The 23,960-nt window shown below is 43.7% G+C and overlaps 1 protein-coding gene across 3 annotated transcripts in view; it reads right to left on the bottom strand.

Annotated features, from left to right (window-relative positions):
- The window catches only part of SCRN1 (secernin 1), a 63,320-nt gene extending 39,726 nt beyond the window's left edge, over window positions 1–23,594 (bottom strand). Inside the window, exon 1 of one of the 3 annotated variants that reach the window (XM_021078608.1) lies at window positions 23,417–23,594. The gene's annotated coding sequence lies outside the window, so the exon portion shown is untranslated. Of the gene's footprint in view, window positions 1–1,680; window positions 1,700–22,711; window positions 22,943–23,416 lie in introns of those variants that run through there. The other 2 variants (XM_003134812.4, XM_021078609.1) reach the window with 2 other exon arrangements.

Raw genomic sequence — 23,960 nt, 5'->3', positions numbered from 1 at the left:
TTACACTGTCTCCTTGCCATAACACTTTAAAGATAAGCACCAGTCTAAAAACAAATTTGGGAATGCCCAATTCTTGTGTCCGTGACCTCTTCAACTTGTGGAGACTTGCGGGCCACGGGATGATTGGCACTGAGTCTCCTCCTTTCCGCATGATGTATTGTACCTAATTGCCCTTCAGTTGTACTCACTAAATTTAGTTAAGACAAAGATGTTAAAATGTGATGTATAGCTGCTGTACCATGCAAAAGTTAACCAAGGTACTTTTAACACTATGATGCAATCTGTAGTGAAAAACTGTCTATATAATCAACCATTTATGCCAATAAAATTTGAGCAGTCCAGCGCCCTGAAAGAAGGGACAAAGAGGCTGTCTCCGTTGCAAAAGCTGATGTCCGTCCCTCTCCTTTGGGAAAAAGTGTACACTCCCTGGCTGCCGGAGCTGTCTCTGGCACAGGAGCTCCCTTGTGGTGCAGCAGGTTAAGGACCTGGTATGGTCACTGCCGCAGCTGAGGTTACTACCATGGCTCAGGTTCAATCCCTAGCCTGGTGACTTCCACATGCCATGGGAGCAGCAAAACAAAAAAAAAGTGCTGGTGTCTCATCTATGAGCAGAACTTTAACTGAGCCTTAAACATAGTAAAAATCCACTGATCTTGCATTTTAAGACATCTCTGGAGAAAATAAACAACACCCGCAGGGTTTCTGACAAAGCACTGACTCTTCAGTCTGAACACCTGCTTGATCAGCAAGTCATGTGAGTCACTTGACCGTGACCAATACGGAGGCAGTAGATGCCCAGGGATATATGGGCTCGCAGAAGTTGGGTTTTCTGCTGAATTTTATGAGTGACTGGGGCGGCCAGCAGGGAGCAGAATTTTAATGCCTATTTTTTAAAACACTAAGTGAACCAACCATGTATTACAACTGTAGCAAATTAGCCAAGGCCAACTGTCTTTATTTTTCTTGGATCACCATTTTACACACAGACTAGCCTCAGAAACGACTTAGATGGATCCTTTCCTACTCTCTAGAGCAGTGCTCCAAAAGAACTTTCTACAATGATAAAAATATTTTATTTCCGCTGTCTAATGTGGTCGCCATGAGCCTCAAGTGGCCATTGAAGTGTAGTTGGCGTAACTAGGGAATTCAAGTTTTAATTTTTTTGGCCTTGCCCACAGTATGCAGACATTCCCCAGCCAGAGATTGAATCCACACCACAGCAGTGACAATGCCAGGTCCTTAACCCATGAGGCCACCAGGGAACTCCCTCATTTTAAATTTTATTACAATCTTTAAATTTAAGTAGCCACACTTGGGTAGTAGAAATCCTAGTGGTCAGAGCAGCACTGCAACCTCTCAATAAACCCAGAAATGAAGATTTTCACATTGAGGTTTCCAAAGACCCCAAAAGAACTTATTCGCAAAGGCCCCTGCTTAGTCTAATGACAAAATGAGCTATATAAACCGCGTTAGCCAAGAGGGGTAGGACACGTCCAGAACACTGAAGAAAATTATCAGTAGGACGCGGCCGCTAAACTCTCCAGGTGAAGTGAGTTTCAGCAAGCCCCTTTCTCCAGAAGCCAAAGGTGATGGCAGCCCTGGAGGACAATTCTGTTTCTCTTGACGTGATGCTCCCATTCCTCACCCTGAAGATGCCACGAGAGTGGCCCTCATCGCTACCTGAAGGCCCTGGTGTACTTGTTCAGTCAACTCCTCTCTTTACTCCTCTGTGACCTCTGATACCGCGCATCTCTTCAAACATCCACCTCCTAGTCCACGAGGGCAGGTGGCTGCGGGAGAGACTGTTCCAGAGGGCGGACAGGCAGGTTTGAAGGCCCTGTGGCTGGAGGTGGGGGGAGGAGCCATTATTCAAACAGCCAGTGTGGGAGTTCCCGTCGTGGCTCAGCGGTTAAGGAACCCAACTGGTATCCATGAGGTCTCGGGGTCGATCCCTGGTCTCGCTCCATGGGTTAAGGATCTGAGCTGTGGCATAGGTCGCAGACATGGCTCGGATTCCGCGTTGCTGTGGCTGTGGCCTAGGACAGCGGCTACAGCTCGGATTAGACTCACCCAGCCTGGGAATCTCCACGTGTTGCAGGTGCAGCCCTGAAAAAGACCAAAAAAAAAAAAAAAAAAAAAAGCCAATGTGGCCAAGCCAGAGAATGAGGAAAGCTGGAGGGGCAGGTCAACAGGCTGGGCCACACTGGGTCTTGAAGGCCATGGCAGGGATTTTAGTGTCTATTCCATAAAAAACACTGAAGGCTTTTCAGCCAGGTTTTTGGTAGAAAACAGAGCCAGTGCATACAGACAGGTTTTCAAAGAAGCTGGCTCTGACAGGGAGGAGACAGCACAGGTAATTCCATTTCTATGTATCTATTCTAAGGAAATGAGCAGGAATATGGACAAGATTTATGCACAAAAGTGTGCATCACAGCAATATGTACACAGGTGAAAAACTGACTAAGGAGTTCCCACTGTGGCACAGTGTGTTAAGGATCTGACTGCAGTGGCTCAGGTCACTGTGGAGCACGGGTGTGATCCCCAGACTGGCGCAGTGGGTTAAAGGCTCCGGTGTTGCCACAGGTGTGGCACTGGTTGCAGCCGCAGCTCAGATTCAATCCCTGGCCCAGGAACTTCCATATGCTGTGGGTATAGCCATAAAAAATAAAGAAAAAAAATTTTTAATGAAAAACTGACTGAAATTTAATTGGCAGCATCAGAAAAATGGCTGAAAATTTATGCCACACATAAATGCTAGAATACTGATTTTATAAATGTACAATAAAAGCATTTAAAAAAACAAAACAAAAAACCCAACTATGCAGATTTTATAAATGTGCAATAAAACTATTTGTTTTCAAAAAATGGTGAAATACTGTAAAACCATTAAAAATGTGAAGAATTTTTAATTGCAAGGAGAAATGGCACAGGAAGGGGCTAATCCGGAATAAATTATCTTAACTGTGTAAAAATATGCATAGGAAAACACTAGAAGTGGTAGCCTGACCACTAAATTCTTTATTTTTTATATGTTCCTTTAGCTTCAATTTTCCTACAAGTATTCATACTTATATAATCACAAAAGAAGATTAAAAAAAAATAAACCCGGGGATATTACCAATTTAGTCATTTTATTTTATTTTATTTTATTTATTTATTTATTTATTTTGGCTTTTTGGCTTTTTGCTATTTCTTTGGGCCGCTCCCGCGGCATATGGAGGTTCCCAGGCTAGGGGTCCAATCGGAGCTGTAGCCGACAGCCTACGCCAGAGCCACAGCAACGCGGGATCCGAGCCGTGTCTGCAACCTACACCACAGCTCACGGCAATGCCGGATCATTAACCCACTGACCAAGGGCAGGGACTGAACCCGCAACCTCATGGTTCCTAGTCGGATTCGTTAACCATTGCGCTACGACGGGAACTCCTAGTCATTTTATTTTAAAGGAAAAAATTTAGCTCTATCTCTATGCCCCAACATCTAAAATTTCAAAACTGACAAATTCTTTTTTGAGTTATAGTTAGGAAAAATGGGGGGGGGGGGTGGCCACATCCGTGGCAACGTGAAGTTCCCAGGCCAGAGATGGAACCTGCGCCACAGTGCAGATGGGACACAGATGGAACCCAAGCCCGGCACTGACAATGCTGGATCCTTAACCTGCTGCACCACAAGAGAACTCCTAGGACAAATTTTTACTCCGTGTTATTATAGTTATTCTCTGATATTTTATTTTTTTCTTTACAGCCAGCCCAATTCAGAGTTATTCAAGGAGTACTCTCATTACCATTATTTATACAAATAGCGGCAAGCCTCCTACCATTGCCTCCTTACCAGAAAAAGAAAAACCGACCCATCAGAAAGACAATTTTCTGCTGACTCTGAGATGAAATTCTTTTCAAACTGATACAAGGAAATCTCAGTTTTGTTCCTATTATTTGTCAAATACTGGTTAGCATGCCAGAGAGTTGTGCAAACAAACACACAAAAATCTGGCAAGTTAACTCATCTATGTACTGTATAAAACATGCATTTTGAAATCTGTCTACAGGATTTTTATAACTGTTAAATCATTCACGGATGACACAAGAAACTGACTTTACATTTTTTCTCCTTTTCCTTCTATAATCTCATACAGCATCATGAAATGTTACGTCTTCCCACAAGGAAACGTCAACTAAAATTTAATTAACTCCCGATCACACTTATTAATGCAGAAATTTACTACATAATTTTTTCATCCTTATATTCAGCTTTGGAAAACAGAATAACCATTCGATAACACATTTTCTGTCATAACTACACTCTATGTAAACTAAAATCAGTGAACAGAGCTTGCTCAGAAATAAAGCCATGATTGATAGCAGGGTTTATTTTTTGTTTTTTGGTTTTTTTTTTTTTTTTTTTTGACTTGCTTGCTTTGAGGTCCAATTCTGAAGCCATCCTCTGAGCTGTGGGGATCCAGAGGTAGGGATGGGGTACAGAGTTTTACTCGAGACTTAAAACCGAATCCAAGAAGGTCTAAAGCAGTGTTTTCCAAACTGCATGTTGTGGTCCTTTTGTGGGTTATGAAACCAACTTAGTGGACAAGATCAGCATTTTTTTTTTTTTTTTAGAAAATATGTGCATCTCACATAGTAAGGGTAAGTGTTGCCACAAAAAACGGTAAGTTCAGAGGTACACACACCAGTGTGTGTATGTACCGGGTTGAGATGCAGCATTTCTCTTACTATGGGTTTCAAGCAAAAATCTTTGAAAGCAACAGGCTTGCAGGGCAGGTCTACTGAATAGGCTTCTTTGTGGTAAATACCAATTAGGATTCTTGCCAGGTTAGCAATAAACTAACAGTTCTAATTAATGAAACTCTCCAATTTAACCCCCATAGATGATTAAATGAGCAGGCATTTCCTAGGAAGTATTTGTTAAGAATATTTCAAAGTAGATTTATCCGTACTTTATGCTGAGTAGAATAAGCCAGTCACAAAAAAAAAAAAAAAAAAATGCAAACACCATATAATTTCACTTATATGAGGTTCCGAGAGTCTCCAGAGTCAGCTTTGCAGGATGCACAATTTCTGGAGATTGGTTGCACAGCCATATGAATATTCTAACACAACTAAATGTACACTTGAAAACGGCTAAGGTGGTAAATCTTATGTGTGTTTTATCACAACTAACATATAAAAAAAAAAATCAAATAGCCACACGTGACTCAAGGCCACAGTACTGAACTGGGCAGCTTCAGATACTGTGCTCTCAGCTGTGGGAAAGGAGCCCTCAGCTCGATTCTAACCATCACGGTCCTTATCAAAGTCCTTTCAGGATGCATGGCTTCCTCTTGGGAATTACAACTCCCGAGTCCCCGGAGCTCAGAGCACAGGAGCCTCGTCTACCAGCATCCACCCTCTGCCTGGTGCCAGGAGGCTGGGCCCAGGCTCGCGGGGCTGGAGCGCCGTCCCCCTGTAACTAGGAGACGCTCACAGAATGTCTAGACAAGGCAGGGGGAAGCTGCATGGGAAAAGGGGTCTTTGTCCTCAAGTTCGGCGAGTAGTTATTGAAGGGCACGAATGCCCCAAGCCAAGTAGGGCTTCTCTTGGCCTGACTGCCAAACTGCCCTGCCCTTTCATCTCAATGGAGCAGCAGTGGCCCCCGTCAGTCACCTTACCCAGTAATAAGAAAGCCTTGCGTCTCCCAAGAGGAGGACAACGACTGTCTATATAAGCTCCAGGCTTGTTGGCCGTCTTGCATCAAACTGTGATAAAGTGCCTTCATGTGCACAAAGGAATGAAACCCAAATGTCCTCACTTTCGGGCTCCCAGCTCTACTGGGTAAATGTAAACCTAATGTTCGGAATTATCACCTTCCAGAAAAGCAAGGAATGCGTTTTACTATATTACATTATTTATCGATAAATTCCTTCTTTAAACTATTGACATCCCTGCTGAACTGACAACGACAAACGATACTCACTTGCATACTTATTTTTCTGTCCTATACCTGCTATTGAGATAGTAAAGAAGAAAAAAGGTGTTCGGGGAAGGAATTCTCTAACTGGAAATGGAGATGGAAATGCCGGCCAGTGAGAGATGCGGAAGTTAGCTCAGGCTCCTCAAGCTCTGCCTAAAGAAAGATGCTACTAAGTGTTTCGCCAAGAGCTCAAGAGAGCAGAGCACAAAGTGACAGCCAGTGATTTCCAGCTTCTAATATCCGACACCTTGAGTGAGGAAGAGAGATCACACAGGTTACGAAGGAGCAGGCTTTGGGGTCCACCCAGGTTCAAATCTCAGCCCCATGTCCTCTTTCTGTAACAGGGATAAGGACAAGGTGGTGGTGAGGTTTAAATGAGCTGAAACTGCAGGTGCTCAGAAAGCCACCTTGGACACAGAAAGGACACGTGACCATGGGGGTGAGAAAAGGTTCACGACGAAGGCTGTTCCTTTCTGAAGGTCCGATCTGTTCATCCTTCAGAAACTTGGCTTTTTTCTTGCAGTATCTAAACGTTCTTTCACCTTTTGAAGATGTGCTTAATTGTCACTTGATGTCTTTCAAGAGCTGCTTGCTATTCCTTTTCTCTAATTTCAAGGGCAACGCCTACCTCTGACAGTTGACTCGAGTCTTCAGTGCCACTCTGCTGCTGACATACTTCTTTTTTTTTTTTTTTTTTTTTTTTTTTTTTTTTTTTTGTCTTTTTGCTATTTCTTGGGCCGCTCCCGTGGCATATGGAGGTTCCCAGGCGAGGGGTCCAATCGGAGCTGTAGCCACCGGCCTACGCCAGAGCCACAGCAACACGGGATCTGAGCCGCGTCTGCAACCTACACCACAGCTCACGGCAATGCCCAATCATTAACCCACTGAGCAAGGGCAGGGACCAAACCCGCAACCTCATGGTTCCTAGTCGGATTCTTTAACCACTGCGCCACGACGGGAACTCCTGCTGACATACTTCTGAGCAGCATGGGGTGGCACAGAGGTGCCAGGCTGCTGCGCATTCGTTTGGTTTGGTCCAGATCATTGGCCTAAATGGTGTTTGTTTGTTTAAATCTGGGAGCTCCCATCATGGCTCAGCAAAAACGAATCCGACCAGCATCCATGAGGACACAAGTTCAATCCCTGGCCTCGCTCAGTGGGTTAAGGATCTAGCATTGCTGTGAGCTGTGGTGTAGGTCGCAGACACACCTTGGACCCCACATTGCTTTGGCTGTCAAGTAGGCCAGCAGCTACAGCTCTGATTCAACCCTTAGCCTGGGAACCTCCATGTGCTGCAGGTGCATCCCTAAAAAGAAAAATACAAAAAATTAAATTACATTAAATTAAAAATAAAACAAATCTGAATTAACAGTTTTGAACCTAGAGACTTTCTACAGAAAGTCAGACACTTAGGGTCTCTTGAAAACTCAAAAGATCCAGCCACACAGGGTCCACATTCCTGCAAGATGACAGGACTGGAGCCAAGAAGGGGCTCTGGCCACAGTCCCCTCCACTTCCTGATACTGAGGCCAGGGGAAGTGCCACCCATCATCACCCACGGGCTATTGCTTTTTTGTTCTTTCTTTTTCCAATGTCAGCTCAACTGTCCTCATTTACAAGGTCTGCTCAGCCCAAAGTCCCGTGTGTTTAGGGCCAAGAGGAAGACATGCCTCAGAGACAAAGAGACTCTTGTTCACAGTCCGACTCCACACACTAACCATGAGAAACAGGCAGGTTCTGAACTCTCTCAGGCAGAGAGAGCTTCCGCCTGTGAAAATGGGACTGATCCTCCACACACAATATAGCACCGTGTTCATCTGAGAGCCTATGGAAAGCACCCAGTCCTGTGGCGTATACAGTGGGTGCTCAACAGATGTTCACTTTCCTCCCTCCTACGACTCACTGGTGATGGGTTTGCCACCTTTGCACTAAACCCTACTATGCTCTTCAGCCTCTCAGCCAGCGGTTTACACCTGGCTCATCAGACACACTCACGTTCCAACGTGAAACTAAAAAGAGGCTTAAAGGATCAGACTGGAATGAGGGAGCTGGTGGTTTTGTTTGTGTGTGTGTGTGTCTGATGGAGCTTCTGGACTGAACCATCAGTTTACAGAGAATACAAAGGACACCATGGGATGCAGTCGGCAAAATCCAGATCACAAGACACTCTCTAGGGCAAACCTGATTTCTTCGATGAAAATTGCAAGAAAAAAAAAGATGAAGAGACGAAGTTACTTAAGACATATATCAACCAACTGCAATGAATGGAACTGATCTGGGTCCTGATTTAAATAAACTGTTCAAAAATTTTATGACAGTTGGGGGAATGTGAACACTGGATATTTGATGGTATTAAGAAATATTGTTAATTTCTTAGATATAATGATACAGTTGGTACGTCTGAAAAAAAAAGAGCCCATATTTTTAGAGAATATACTGAAGTATTTCCATGTGAAATGATATAATGAAAGTAATCCAGGGTGAGGAGAAAGGGTGGGAAATTCAGATGAGACAAGATTATCTACCTAATGAAAATGACTGAAGCTGAGTGATAGCAGTGATAGGTATACCATTCTCTTCTGTATATGCCTGAAATTTTCTACAACAAATACGTTTTAAAAATAATACATAAAATGTTTAGGGAGTTCCTGTCATGATGCAATGGAAATGAATCTGACTAGGACCGTGAGGTTGCGGGTATGATCCCTGGCCTCACTCAGTGGGTTAAGGATCCAGTGTTGCTGTGAGCTGTGGCGTAGGTTGCAGACAAGGCTCGGATCCCGCGTTGCTGTGGCTGTGGTGTAAGCCAGCAGCTGTAGCTCTGATTCGACCCCTAGCCTGGGAACCTCCATATGCCACGGGGGTAGCCCTAAAAGAAAAGAAAAAATTGTTTAAAATTCTTTATTTTTTTTTTTTTTCCTAAGGCTGCACCTGCGGCATATGGAAGTTCCCAGGCTAGGGGTCGAATCAAAGCTTCAGCTGCAGGCCTACACCACAGCCACAGCAACACCAGACCCAAGCCACATCTGTGACCTACGCCAAAGCTTGCAACAACACTGGATCCTTAACCTACTGAGCGAGGCCAGGGATCAGCCCCTCATCCTCACAGACACTAATTAGGTTCTTAACCATTGAGCCACAAGGGAAACTCCTTAAAATTATTTTAAGGCTAGGACTAATCCAACACAGGGAATTTCTCTTGGAGTTACAACTTGTGAGTGAGTTATTTGAGGCTCAGGTTCCTCTTAGAGGAAGATTTGGGGGGGCAGGGAGTGTGGGGAGAGATTTCAGTGTGGCTTTGTATGTTAGTGCATTTGTGGGAAGAGGTGAGCCCTGGCTCCCTGCTGCATCTCTTTCCCTCAAGCTGTTGAACACCTGTCTCTGCTCATTGGACTGTGAGCTTCGGAAGGGCAAAGACACTGATGTAAATCTTTATTTCCCTGGCACCCTGAACACAGACTGGCACATAATAAGACGGAGACAACTGCTTGTTGAGCAAATGAAGGGGAAGTGGGTACCTATGTTTCCTCTTCAATAATGGAAAAAGAGTAGGTAAATCTGATTCTTACAAGGTGCCCCTAAGCTGGGCTTCAATCTGTGGGATTCACATTTGACCACACGTCAAAATGGTCTGAGGAGCGGATTTCTAGAGGCCCCTTCCTTGCAGATTCTGACTCAGGTGTCTGAGCTGAGATCACAGGAAGGGTATTTTTAGCAAATGGCCAGGTTATTCTGAAACAGTTCAGCTTGGTGTGGAATATCCACTGTTACAGGTTATTTAACCACTTGGCTTCTCAAAAGTAGTATTCATTTTTCTCTACCTGGACTTTTTTTTTTTTTTTTTGGATTGTGGAAACTTTCAACACATGCATCCAAGAGAAGAGTAGAATAAATCCCCTAAAGCTTCAGCCAGCTTCAAGGGTCATCAACTTTCTGCCATCTTGCTTCTCAAATTTATTTTGAAGGAAACCATTTGATTTTAATTGATTGTTGCTGAACTCAGCAACAGCATTGGCTCTGATACTCTCTGGCTCCGAGACGAAGGTGGGTGAAACCCATCCCTGGTTAATTTGAGCGCAGTATGACAACGACGTAGGAGGCTGTGTTTTCTCAGTCTTTGGCTTTAAAACTGGGAAATCAGACCACATGATAATCAGGAAGATTTGGATTGTTCGTTCTTATTTAAATGTTTCACATTTTTCACTACTTTAAAGAAATAAAGTCTCATGTAAATCTTTTAAAAATGCCTTTTAAAAAGTGTTTTTCATTCAACACAGATCCTAGGTAAATCCTTTGGTGATGACCATGACTCCTCTGCCTTCAAGAGAAAGTGAGAATTTAAGCCAAAAAAAAAAAAAGGAGCTAGTATCATTTCAAGTAGCTGATTATTTTGAAATCAGTAGGACCTGCTCAGATTGACCCTTTGGATGCAGTTTTCTTAATGACTGAAATGATCACAGACTGAATTCCGAAAGATACTGCAATTTAGGTGATCAGCAAGAGGAAATCAAAAGAGTGTCTATTTCAAGTGTGCAAAACCAAAATTCCAGGTATTTAATGACTATTCAACTTCACCATAACCCTTGAGAATTTAATGGACCACTACTGGTGCATCCCCCTTTGCCAAAATACAAACACTTAGATGATCATAAGAATCAAAAAACAAAACAAAACAAATTTGTGATATGTAATATGCTATCTACGCATATCATGGAAAGCTGGGAAATATACGTAAACACACAGGAACAAGGTGGTGAAACGAAAAGAGGTGGCACAAATCATACATGGTGTCATTCAAATGATGTATATATAAAAGATAATACAAAAAATCACAAGGAAATGCAATAAAAATTTTAAGAGCAACAGAATTCCTGGGCTTTAGAATCCCAAACAATTTCTTAACCTCTCTCTCTCTCTCTTTCTCTCTCTCTCTATATATGTACTTTCAAATATCCCACATGAAAATACAGAATTTGTAATGAAAATATTTTTTTAAAAAAGAAAATGAAGAGATGCAATCAAAATAAGCTATTATCCCAACTCACTGCAGCTAATATATGGCTTTGCAATAAGGCAGAGACTCAGATTGAAGAGAACCCCACAGCTCAGCTGTGGCAATGAATTCATTTTATCTTTTGGCCACATCTGATTTTCCCTCATTTTCAGCATACAGTGACAATGAGAAATATGAATAAAGCAAAATTAAGTCTAACTTAATGAATGATTCATGTGACAGCCTAACGACTAGGGAAATGCAGAGTTTGCTATAGTCAAATGCACTGCTGTGCTTCTAAATCTATATTCACAGGATTAAACTAGGAGGTAGGTGGCCACTCTACAAAAGCATTCTTCAAATCACTCCATTATTCCTCTATAATGCAAAATATTCTAATGTTTCCCAACTTTTAAACACCACACAATTTTCATAGGCAGCCCACATAACAGTGACTGTGGTTGGCTGGGAAAATATATAATGAACATATTTTATGAATTTAGTAACACTTTCAGTGCCTTTCTATGCACTAACTGGCAACAGACTACTTCTACATCTGAAAAATAATGATGAAGATATATGTGGCTCATTATTCTGTGTCCACTGAATGTTGGGACATATGTAAATTCAAGGACTACCTTCGAAAACTCCACCACACCCAGTGACCTGTCCATCACCTTGATGCACTCAAAATATGTTACCACTTAAAAGAAAACTCAACCTGCATAAGCATCACTTTTGCAGAGCTCTTTCAGGAACTTTAGAATGACGGAAAGAGAGGGTTAGTTGAATGGCATCCATTTTTCATGGATACATTTTTTTAATGCCAGAAGGATAGATAAAAGCACAAGCAAGAAGCTCCCTAATGGCTCAGTGGGTTAAGGATCCTGCATTGTCACGGCTGTGGCTTGGGTCACTGATGTGGCATGGGTTCTACCCCTGGCCCAGAGACTTCTCCATGCCACGGGTGTGGCCAAAAGAAATATGAAAGCACAAGCAGAGTTCATTCTTCATTCAAGCTATCCAAATGAGAAAAATATAGTCAGATCAAGTTCATTGTAAGGAAGATGTTTTCCAATACATGGCAGCTTGGAAGACGATTTTCCATCTTTTATAGTAATATAAAGAAAGGGAGTTCCCTTGTGGCGCATCAGGTTAAAGATAGGGCATTGTCGTTGCAGTGGCTTGAGCCACTGCTGGGGCATGGGTTCGATCCCTGGTCTAGGAAGTTTCATGTGCTGTGGGTAGCCAAAAACAAAAACAAAAGAGAGAAAGAAAATGACTTGCACCACATTTATAATATACATCAAACTTGTGCAGTCAGGATACTCCCACCAAGAGGTTACATTACGGCTTTTTAAGAAAAAATCAGATAGGGAGTTTCCATTGTGGCTCAGCAGGTGAAAAACCCAACTAGTACCCATGAGAATTTGTGTTCAATCCCTGGCCTCACTCAGCGGGTTAAGGATCTGGTGCTGCATGAACTGTGGTGTAGGTCGTAGATGTAGCTCAGATCTGGCACTGCCATGGCTGTAGCGTAGGCTGTGGCGTAGGCCAGCAACTCCAGCTCCAATGTGACCCTGAGCCTGGGAACTTCCATGTGCCATAGGTTCGGCCCTAAAAAAGCAAAAAAAAAAAAACAAAAAAACAAAAAAACAAAAAACCAAAAAACAAAAACAGAGAAAAGAACATTTAAAAAAAGAGAAAGAGTCAGACAGATCTTGATTCCGAGTACAGCGCTTCCACGTAATAAAATCTTCATCTATAAAATGTGGCCATAAAATGTGGCCATGATGTCTGTCATGTACTGTTACGAGGATTAAATGAGATAATATATGCAGAGTATCTAGAATACAGAAACACTCAAGAAAGGTTTGTTCTTAAAGGTTAGGGTTACCTTGCTCTTAAAGGTTAGGATTTTGGGGATGTAACGACTATGGAGACAGAGGAAGAAGAATGTGTTTGAACTAGGCAGGTATGGAGGTCCCATCGTGGCACAGTGGAAACAAATCCGACTAGGAACCATGAGGTTGTGGGTTCTATCCCTGGCCTTGCTCAGTGGGTTAAGGATCCGGCGTTGCTATCAGCTGTGGTGTGGGTTGCAGACATGACTTGGATCTGGCATGGCTGTGACTGTGGTGTAGGCTGGCAGCTATAGCTCCGGATAGACCCCTAGCCTGGGAACCTCCCTGTGCTGCAGGTGCAGCCCTAAAAAGACAAAAGACAAAAAAAAAAAAAAAAAAAAAAAAGGCAGGTATGTGATTAGCTGCCAAAAGCATGCCCTGTGGGAAAGATCTGTGAGCTACTGAACCAGCCACCTGTAGGGTTCTTTCATTTCCTTCTGTTCTCATTTCTGACATTGCTGCCATTGTGTCCACCACTTTGGCAAGGCTGCTTTGAATGATGACCTTCCCATTCCCACCATCTGTTTTCCTCTTTCATGTAAATAATGCGTTGTCTATTCTGATCTTTTCCCATTAACATGAGATGCGTACCTGTTAACTCTGCAAACTGGATTTTAAAAAATTGTCCCAATCACCTCTTAAAATGGTGGTTTACACTCTGCCACCATCCTAACTCAGCTAAACATTCATCTCCTACAGAAGAAGTTTAAATCTTGCTAGTGTGAAACCAGAGGGTTACTTTATGTCTAGCAAAATGGACTGAAAAACTACTTTTTAAATGTCCATTAATGCTAGCTATGTTTACTGTGTTTTTACCATTAGGAAATTTATCAAAAAGGACCCTATATACATATGCATGAATACATTAGTGTGTGTATGTAAATACATATATATATATATATATATCTGTGTTTACAAATACTGATGCAAATATAAGTCTGTATGATAGGTAGGAAGGAAGGAGGAAAAAAAAGACCTGGATGAATTAAAATCTAATGCAGAGTCAGAAGTGGGACCAAGGATGGGTGGGCTGTCGAGACAGAAACTGCACATTTTATCTAGTTATGTCATTTTAAATTTCCTTATTGCAAGCTCATATTACTTTATTGGATTTTTAATTATTTTTAAAAATCTTATTACTCTAGTGCTTAAGAAAGGACATTTTAAGACATTTAATTCCTTCAGGTCACTAGGGCACTGCTAAATGCAATTTTACAATACACTATGGTTTTACTTGGAGAGGGAGAAAAAGATATTCAGAAGCGCCTTTAATCACTACATCATTTTAACTAGGATTTTTAAGAAGTATATTAATTACTATATGTATTTTTTGGTCTTTTTCGCTTTTTAGGGCCGCACCTGAGGCACATGGAGGTTCCCAGGCTAGGGGTCGATTTGGAGCTGCAGCTGCTGGCCTACACTACAGCCACAGCAATGCCAGAGCTGAGCCATGTCTGCAACCTATACCACAGCTCATGGCAATGCTGGATCCTTAACCCACTGAGCAAGGCCAAGGATGCAACCCAAATCCTCATGGATACCAGTTGGATTCATTACCGCTGAACCACAATGGGAACTCCCACTAATATGTATTTTGAGCCCTAACCACCTACAAGCACTGTGTGTAACCTGAGAGAAAATGAAGCTAATAAGATCTTCTCAAGGTCTTTATCATCTAGAACAGGTGCACATGTACACAACCAAGAGAGGAAGGCAGTGACCCCACTTAAAACAATGATCAGAAATGCTTATTGGAGATTCAAGAACTGGGTCACCATGCTGTACAGTAGGGAAAAACATAATGTATTGGGGAAATAAATAAAAATAAAAATGAAAAAATGCAAAAAAGAACACTGAGCGCACCTTAGCAGAGTAGATTAAGCCCTGGGAGATTTAGGTTAAATACATAACCATTACGAACAGAAGGAAAAGGGAACACTCACCATCTCAACCTCCTCCTCTCTGCCTCAGCTGAGGCTCAAGCTGGGAAGCCCCCAACTCCCTCCCTCCAAGTCACCCACACAGTTTAGCCCATCACCATCGCAGACTGGGGTGGAGGCCCTGAGGATGCTGGGAACTGCTGGTGGAGAGGACAGGTGGGTGTGATGGACACATATATCACTTGCTACCTTCTTGGATCTCAGGTGGCTCACCTGTCCCAAAGGAAATGAGAGCAGGTGGTCTTAGCCCTGCCTTCCACAGATAAGGGCTTTGTAAACATCCCTGAAAGATACCGAGAACAATGGACCATATAAGGCGCAGACTGGGGGCAGGTCTGAGAGTGAGGGTCAAAGAGGCACACCGAAGGATAGAAAAGGACATGCTTATCGCCAGGTACAGGACAGGTACAAAGTGCTGGAGGATTGTGGCCCAGCTGCCTTAGAGCTGAAGCAAGCACAGCCCCCAACATCTCTTTTTTACATTTCTTGGTTCTTCCATTCACTGGTTTCCCAGGACGAGGTGAACCTTTTTAAACATTAGCAAATTGTTTCCAGAGTCCCTGAGGACTGGACTGGAATTATACTACTGGCTTTATAGAGTCATTTGACAGGGGTAATTAAAATAATCAAAATTACAAAATTTTACACTTTATGTTAGAATATTAAGCACTCACAACACGTTTAAACACATGCTAACGATAGGTATAACTATCTATATACTATGCACAAATGACAAAATAATCCTCACAATAACTACATCACAAAGGCATTGTTATTCCCACTTTAAAGATGATAAGATTGAGGCTAAGAGTAGTTCAGTCTTGCCCAAGGTCATATAACAAGAACGTAGTGGAATCCACTCCCCAGACTCCAAAATGCTCTCAACCACAAGGCTCCCCTGACTCCATCTTCTCAGTCAAAGACTAGAAGCATCTCTTTGTTGGCATGAGCTTTTTTTTTAAGTCCATTATTGGTGTTCTGTAGTTTTATTAGGGGTTATGCCCATTTTCTGATAAGATTACTCCGGAGAGATGTGCAAATCCTCCATGGAGAAACCTCTAAGACTTTACGGGGACGCTGGAGAAGATTTAAAGAGCAGAGAGATACTCCTTTTCTTTGCTGAGAAGATCCAGTGCTATAGAGAGGCATCGGTCTTTTCTACATTAACTCATGGGGTGACTAGACAGCAATCGATTTTGGACATAACCTGACAAAAACAATCCTGAGGTTCATTCAAAAGGATACGTGGAATTGCCAAGAAGTTTCAGAAATGAAAACTCATGAGCAAAGACTAGCCTTGCATGGTATTAAACCATATCATAAAGTTTCAATAATTAAAACAGTTCAATAATACACAAAAACAGACAGATTAACACAGTAGAGGCTCCTGAAATACACCCATATAACATAGGAAATTAGTATATGATGAAGGCTGGATGTGAAACCGAGGTGAAAAAGATGTATTAAATAATAGTGTTGGGATAACTGACTACTTGAGATAGGGAAAGGAGGAGAGATATCTACCCAGATCAAATCACTCTTAATCCTCTCAAAATATTATTACCCCAAAATGTAAATGTTTAGGTCATGTATACTGGTAACACCAGAGCAAGTCTGGACTTACCGTTGTCCCCGTATATATGAGTGAGAAGTAAAATTTACCTCGATGTGTAGTGTTGTAATAAAGTGACGTGAATTGCAAGAATCCTTTGTGTTTTTTAATACGCCATATCTCAACCCACAGAAACCACCTAGTAAAATTGGTGGCCGGCTCTCGTTCATCCTGTTTTTCCAAGGAGATGGGTAAGTGTGACTTAACTCAAGGTCACACCCGTAATTCAACCTAGAACAGGAACTAGAAACAAGAACTAGAACCAAAGCCCCCTGACTTGCAGCCTGGGACCTCTCTCTGTATGAGAGGCATTCATCTCCTTCTGATTGTGGTTGGCACGTTCATTGAAACCTGACAGATCAGAATGTGGAAGTCACTTTCCAGTGTGCTGTGCAGTCGTGTCCACGCTGCCCTCTCACCACCCTGGTTACTGATCCACCGCTGTGACCCCTGCCAACCCCGATTCCACTGACTCCAAATCCTAAGTCAGCCCACACTCTGCTTTTTCTGCTTCATAAAGTCTGACACGGCAGCAGTCCCAGCCCACGGCGCACTCACCTTCTCCATCTACAAAGTGCCCCCAAGCACGGCTCCTCGCAGCCCTTCTCCACTCATCCCGCCCCGTCCAGTGTTTGTTCAAACGCTCTCCTTCTGCATCCAGTTCTATGACCAGCATCACACACCTCAACCAACCTCCACTTTTGGTCAGCGACCTAGACCAACACAGTCCCAAAGAAATATGCTGGAAGCTGGATGCAAATCCCATATGAAACTATGTTTTCCAGGAGCTGCGTCTAAACAAGTGAAGGGAAATGGGTGAAATCGTTTTTAATAACATATTTTGTTTAAATCCCAATATATCCAGAGTATTAATTCAATATTCAGGCATCCTCATCTCATCATGCTTTGCGTTTACTGCGCTTCAGAGATAACTGTGTTTTTTGCAAACTGAAGATCTGTGGCAAAGCCTAAGGGAAGCAAGACTACGGGTGCCATTTCCCCAACGGCATTAATTGCTCACTTCCCGCCTGTGTCACATTTTGTTAATTCTCACAATATTCCAAGGTGAAAATAAGTAACAAATATAATAAAAATAATGTTAAAATAAAAAATAAATAAAACGACCACCAGTGATCTTTGATGTTACTACGGAGAAGATTATAACTTGCTGAAGGCTCAGATGATGGTAGCATTTTAGCAATATGATTTTTTCTTTTTTTAATATTTTTTAAATAATGTAGAGTTGATGTACAATATTGTCTAATTTCTGCTGTACAGCAAAGTGACACACAATTCCTTTTTTAGATATTATTTTCCATCATTGTCTGTCCTAAGAGATTGGATATCATTCCCTGTGCTACAGAGTAGGACGTCATTACTTATCCATTCTTTTTTTTTTTTTTTTTTGGTCTTTTTGCCATTTCTTGGGCCGCTCCCGCAGCATATGGAGGTTCCCAGACTAGGGGTCCAATCAGAGCTATAGCCGCCGGCCTACGCCACAGCCACAACAATGCGGGATCCAAGCCGCGTCTGCAACCTACACCACAGCTCACGGTAACACCGGATCGTTAACCCACTGAGCAAGGGGCAGGGATCGAACCCGCAACCTCATGGTTCTTAGTCGGATTCGTTAACCACTGGGCCACGATGGGAACTCCACTTATCCATTCTAAATGCAATAGTTTGCATCTACTAACCTCAAACTCCCAGTCCATCCCACTCCCTCCTCTCTTCCTCTTGGCAACCACAGTCTGTTCTTTACGTCTGTGAGTCTGTTTCTGCTCTGTAGATAGGTTCACTTGTGCCATATTTTAGATTCCACATATAAGTGATATCATATGGTATTTGTCCTTCTCTTTCTGATTTACTTCACTCAGTATGAGACTCTCTAATTGCATCCATGTTGCTATAGATGGCATCATTTTGTTTTTAGGGCTGAGTAGTATTCCATTGTATACATGTACCACATCTTCTCAATCCATTCATTTGTCAATGGACATTTAGGTTGTTTCCATGTAATAAAGTGTTTTTAAATTAAGGTATAAACTTTTTTAGATATATTGCTATTACACACTTAATAGACTACACTATCAACATAAGTTTTAGATATTGGGAAACCAAAAAATTCTTTCTTTTGATATTTGCTTTATTGCAGTGGTCTGAAACTCAACTCTCAATATCTTCCAGGTATGCCTGCATAATCACTATAAGAATTATTAATGAACTGTATCTATTCAGTGAAATTCTGCCATTTGCAACAGCATGGATAAACCTAGAGGGTATTATGTTTAGTGAAATAAGGCAAAGAAAGACAAATACCTTATGTTATTGTTTATATGAGATCTAAAAAATAAAACAAACAGATAAATATAACAAAACAGAAAGAGACTCACAGATATAGAGAACAGACTAGTGGTTACATTGTACCACACACTCCATAATTTAAAGTGGAGAATAATCTATAAAAATACTATGTTGTACACTGAAACTAATAATAATATTGTAAATCAACTATACTTCAATAACTAAATAAACTAATGAAATATTTAAAATTCCCTTTTCATATACATTTTTGAAATATGGGAACTCCCACTGTGGCTCAGGAAGTTAAGGACCCAACATTGTCTCTGTGAAGATATGGGTTCAATCCCTGGCCTCGCTCAGTGGGTTAAGGATCCGGCATTGCCACATGCTGCACTGTAGGCTGAAGATGCAGCTTGGATACAGTGTTGCTATGGCTGTAGCACAGGCTACAGCTACAGCTGTGATTTGACCCCTGGCCTAGGAACTTCCATTATACCAGAGGTGCAAGCATAAAAAGAAAAAAAAATTTTTTTTGAAATCTGGTGTGTATTTTACATTTACAACACATCGAAATCCAGACTAGCCACATTTCAAGTGCACACAGGGCTGGGAGCTAGTGGCTGCTGGATTGGACAGCACAAACCTAGGCTCTTACTCCAATGAACATGCTCACAAATTTCCAGAATGACTGACGGGTGCTGGATAAAAGGATCATAGGTGATTTTTTTAAAAATAACTTTGGCTTTTTTTTTTTTTTTTTTTTTTTTTTGTCTTTTTGCCATTTCTTGGGCTGCTCCCATGGCATATGGAGGTTCCCAGGCCAGGGGTCGAATCGGAGCTGTAGCCACGGGCCTCCCAGAGCCACAGCACTGTGGGATCCAAGCCGCGTCTGCGACCTACACCACAGCTCACGGCAACGCCGGATCCTTAACCCACTGAGTAAGGCCAGGGATCGAACCTGCAACCTCATGGTTCTTAGTCGGATTCGCTAACCACTGTGCTATGACGGGAACTCCTAACTTTGGCTTTTTTGTATTTTGTATTGTTCTCCGACAAATACAGACGCATGTGTTAATGTACTTTTTAAACTTGTGATTTCAATATCTTTGGCTTATCAGGAACTGTCAATGAAGGAATCTTCACATTCATGCTCTAATGTGAGTCACTTTTTAATGGCACACGTGGCAACAGCATCTGTCTTCACTTCAACACATCTGTCTATCCACACTGAGGTCCTATCTGTTTTCACCATCAGAAATTATTCTCCCTGTTCCCTGCAGCCCACCCACCTTCTCCTTTTACAGATCACTGGGTTGAAGGTACAGAAGGTTCAGAAGAAATACTTTCCAAACCCTTACCACCTCTGCACAAATACCAACCCAGGCACAATTTCTAGTTCTACTTTAGTAGAACTAGGGTCAGTGGTATGACTCGAGAGCTCAAATTCAAATTCTAGAAAAAGTCTCTGTCTTCAGTGCTGCTGCAAGATATTTTAAAATAGGTTTGTTATTGACTGTCACTTAAAGTTAGATATATTTAAAACTATTAGAGGATCCACCTTGGTTTCTTTGAGAGCAAGACAAGCAGCTAATTTTAAATCAAAGAATGCCCTTCTCACTGGGACTTTGACATAAAACATACAAAACATAAAATTATGTTTTTGGTGCTTAAATATAGAAGCAGTTTAGTCCCTGGAAAAGGGGAACAGGAGGTGGACACAGCTTAAGAGGTTAAATGGGCTTAAGCTGGGAAACTAAAGTGTAGGCACTTACTTTAAATACCTACAGCTTTTAAAATTCATGTTACAGTTGGGTTTCATGAAGTGTTTGCCATGCTAACAATGACAGGTTTGCCCCTTTCTCCCAGGCTTTGAAAAGTGGCACGTGGAACCCTAAAACGGGGAATTAGGAGACCTGAGTATCAGATCCCACTGCCAGCTGCTAACCAGCTATATGACCTTGGGCACAGTCCATTCCCCCTGCAGGATTCAGCCCCTCTGGGTGTAAAGAGGAGGCTGACAGCAAGGCTTTCTCAGGCTGCTTCCAGCTCGCTGTTCCTGACCTTTGCACTAATCTTCCTCTATCCCATTATCCCTGAAACACTTGCCTCCTCGTGCATCTCATCCTAGCTAAATGAGAAGATGGCTGGCAGCACAACAGTGAAACGGGAAAGCAAGGTTGTTTGAAAAAAAAAAAAAAATCCTAAAATGAGTCACCTTTCAAGAATTTGCCATCCTTTGGGGCCTTAGTGCTTGCTCATAAGGTTAAATCCGTTTTTCCAATGAAACTTGCTCTAAGAACCTGGTATTTCTTACGTGTACTGATCTTGGATAATGTTTATACTAAACATCTCTTCTAAGAGCCACTTGTAGGTACAAAACAGCACCTAAGTTATCAAACAGGTATCAGCAGCCACACAAATTGACTTTAGTGGAGCCTGGAGAAAAATCAGACCAAAATCACAGAGTTTTAATCAGGTGTTTGCACCAGCTTTTAGTAATTTAAAGAAGATAATTACAGCTTCTCCAACTTCCCACTTAACCTCTCCAGAACCCTGCAGCGCCCTAAAATCTAGCCCACTACAAGAATCACTCCCTACCCCACTAGGGCTGGCTGCAGTGATACCCAGGAGAACCTTTCCTTCCGCGGATTCCCTCGGCAAGGCTTAAGCCAGGGGGCAGCTGCTGTTAGCTGTGGTCTGTGCTGCGTTCGCCTGGCCTGATCGTTCATGCTGCCATTTTGAATTAACATAGGTTTGCTCTACAACTGATGCATCTTCTAGTTAGGCTTGGAACACAGTAGGCACACCACACACACACACTCCATCTGGAAGCTGGACATAAGCGTAATTCAAGAAGGCACTTGCAAACCAGAGTTAAACAGCAAATCTAGAAAGACTATATTATTTTACAGAACCCTTCCAAGACAGTTTCGAGTTCCAGCAAATGACTGCTTCCTTATCTGCATTTGAGTTTAATGGATATTTTTAACCCCTAACTTAGTTCTCTTAGATTCTCTGAAGTTCGAACATCCCTCCCGCTTTGCAGATCCCACCCGTCTCAGACCTCAAGAGTGATGTCGCCTAATAATCCGCGCCCCGAAAGACAAGCGAACGGAGGATGCAAAGACACACTGAAGTGGATAATCGTCTCAGAAATACGCGTGTTTTTTACGCCTAAGTGCCCGGGCGCCACCGCCTTAACTTGCCCTGACCTCCCCCACCCCCAAGAACAGCCCGGGTGTGGCTTGCGGGGGGAGGGGAGGGGGTTGTGTCAAGTCCCGCGGCCCGCGTAGACTTTAGCCACAGAACGCGCGTTTGCCCCTAAGGGGAGGGTGGTCTTCCGGGCACGATTCGGCGGCGACTCCGGACCGGGTGGACAAGGGGGTCAGGGCCAGGCCAAGGGCAGCGGGCCCTCCAGGCAGCCATGTTCTCGCGAGCCCGCCGGCGCGGCAGGTGCGTTACCTCCCTGGAAAGTGCCAGGCCCGCCCCGCCACCAGCAATGCGCCGGACACAGCCGCGGACCCCCGAGCGGCCTAGAGGTGGCGGGGGCCGGGGGGCCGCACAGGGCACGCACCCCTGCGGGCCAGCAACTTGGGTATCAGGAAGCCACAGAAAGAGCGGCCTGGGAGGTGAGGAGAGTTAAAGAGAGGTGGGGGGGAAGGATGGGTTGGGATGCGGAGACCGAAGACAGGTTCCATCCAGGCTGCAGTGCCTGCGCCCCTGGGTGGGGTGTCCCTCTCCTACGTCCCTGCAGCCTGTATCCCAAGTCACCCCCAACCCCGGGCTGAGGTCCCCTCTCCGCGATCCCCTAGAGACCCCAGCCAGCCCGGGGCCAGCGTCCGTGGGATACGGCCCCAGTAGTGCTGCCCGCCAGTTTGGAGAGACAGAGGGAGGCGACGAGGCACTGGGGACGGCGATGGCGGAGAGGGTGAAACCCGCCGAGGGAAGCGGCTGCAGACTCCCTGCACTCGCAGTGGTGCTGGTCACGGCTCACCTGCGGGGCGGCGGGCTCCGTACTCGGCTCGGCGGTGCTGATGCTGCGGCCGGAGAGGGTGCGGGTGCTGCCTCGGCTGCGATTACTGTGGCGACATCGGGGGCTGTAGCTGCAGTGGCGGAGGCGGCTGTCGGGCGCTTCCCCCTCCCCAGACTCCCGGCGCTCGGGCCCGCCGCCCCCAGCGAACAGCTGGCCGGGCTCACGTGATCGCGGGACCCACCCCCACCCCCAGCCGCCTCCCCCCACCCCGGCCGGAGGCCGCGCTGCACCCGCGCGCTGCCTGCTAGCGTAGGCGCCTGGGAGCAGAAGGGGTGCCGGGGAGGGCGAATCTCGCCGCCGAAAGTGGCTCCTCTTTGCGCGATTTTTATTTCTTTTGGTCCCTGCTGGGATCGCGGCTGTCTCGAAAGGGAGAACTCGGGCTTTAAGGAGCCAGGCCCCACTGTCTCCCGCGTCTCTCCTGGACTCAGCAGTTTTGGTGGCTACCCGCGGGCCTCGGTGCCTAAGCACGATTTCTCCGCGGAGAAACGTGTCCCGTACTTTGTTGACTCATGTGTCCAAACCGACTCCCTTCCTAGGTTTGAAAATGCGGTTCTGCGCCATGTTGATAAGCCAGACCCTGTGCCCAGTATTTGGACACTAAAGCCTAAAGAGGTTAAGCAACTCGCCCAAGGTCACAGAGCAGGTAGCAAAGTCAAGATTCCATACCTGGGTTAATAAATCCACAAACAGGTGACAGGTGTGTTGATACTGATGTCAAGGCCATTGGTCAGGACGTGACCATCCGTCTGTTGGCAGAACACAGACTCTATCTTTTCATAATCAGAAAAGACCATCTCAAAGGATGTGAAGAGAGAGCTCACAGGAAAACAAATGCAATACTACAGGTACATGAAAAAATTTCAAGCTCACTTAACTGCAAATCAAATCGTATATAAAGTTAGCATTTTCCACCTGTCAGATTAGCAAAAATCATAAAGTTTTATAACCTCCATAGAGGACAACGTGACAAAATCTACTAAAATAACGTACAAATATAGTCTTATCTAAAGATTTTGTTTCTGAAATTTATCCTGCAGATATACCAACATAAGTAGGAAATACATCGAGTAAAGGTCATCCCTTGCGACATCATTTGTGCTAGCAAATATTAGAAGCATATGTCCATCAATAGAGAACCGTTCAAATAAATTACAGCACGTCAATGCAGTGGAATGCTATCAAGCTATTTAAAAAATGAGGAAGATCTATT

This window comes from Sus scrofa, chromosome 18, assembly GCF_000003025.6.
Source record: "Sus scrofa isolate TJ Tabasco breed Duroc chromosome 18, Sscrofa11.1, whole genome shotgun sequence".
Taxonomy (NCBI): domain Eukaryota; kingdom Metazoa; phylum Chordata; class Mammalia; order Artiodactyla; family Suidae; genus Sus; species Sus scrofa.
The sequence above is the reverse complement of the archived record's forward strand: the minus strand, read 5'-3'. Positions and strand labels throughout refer to the sequence as shown.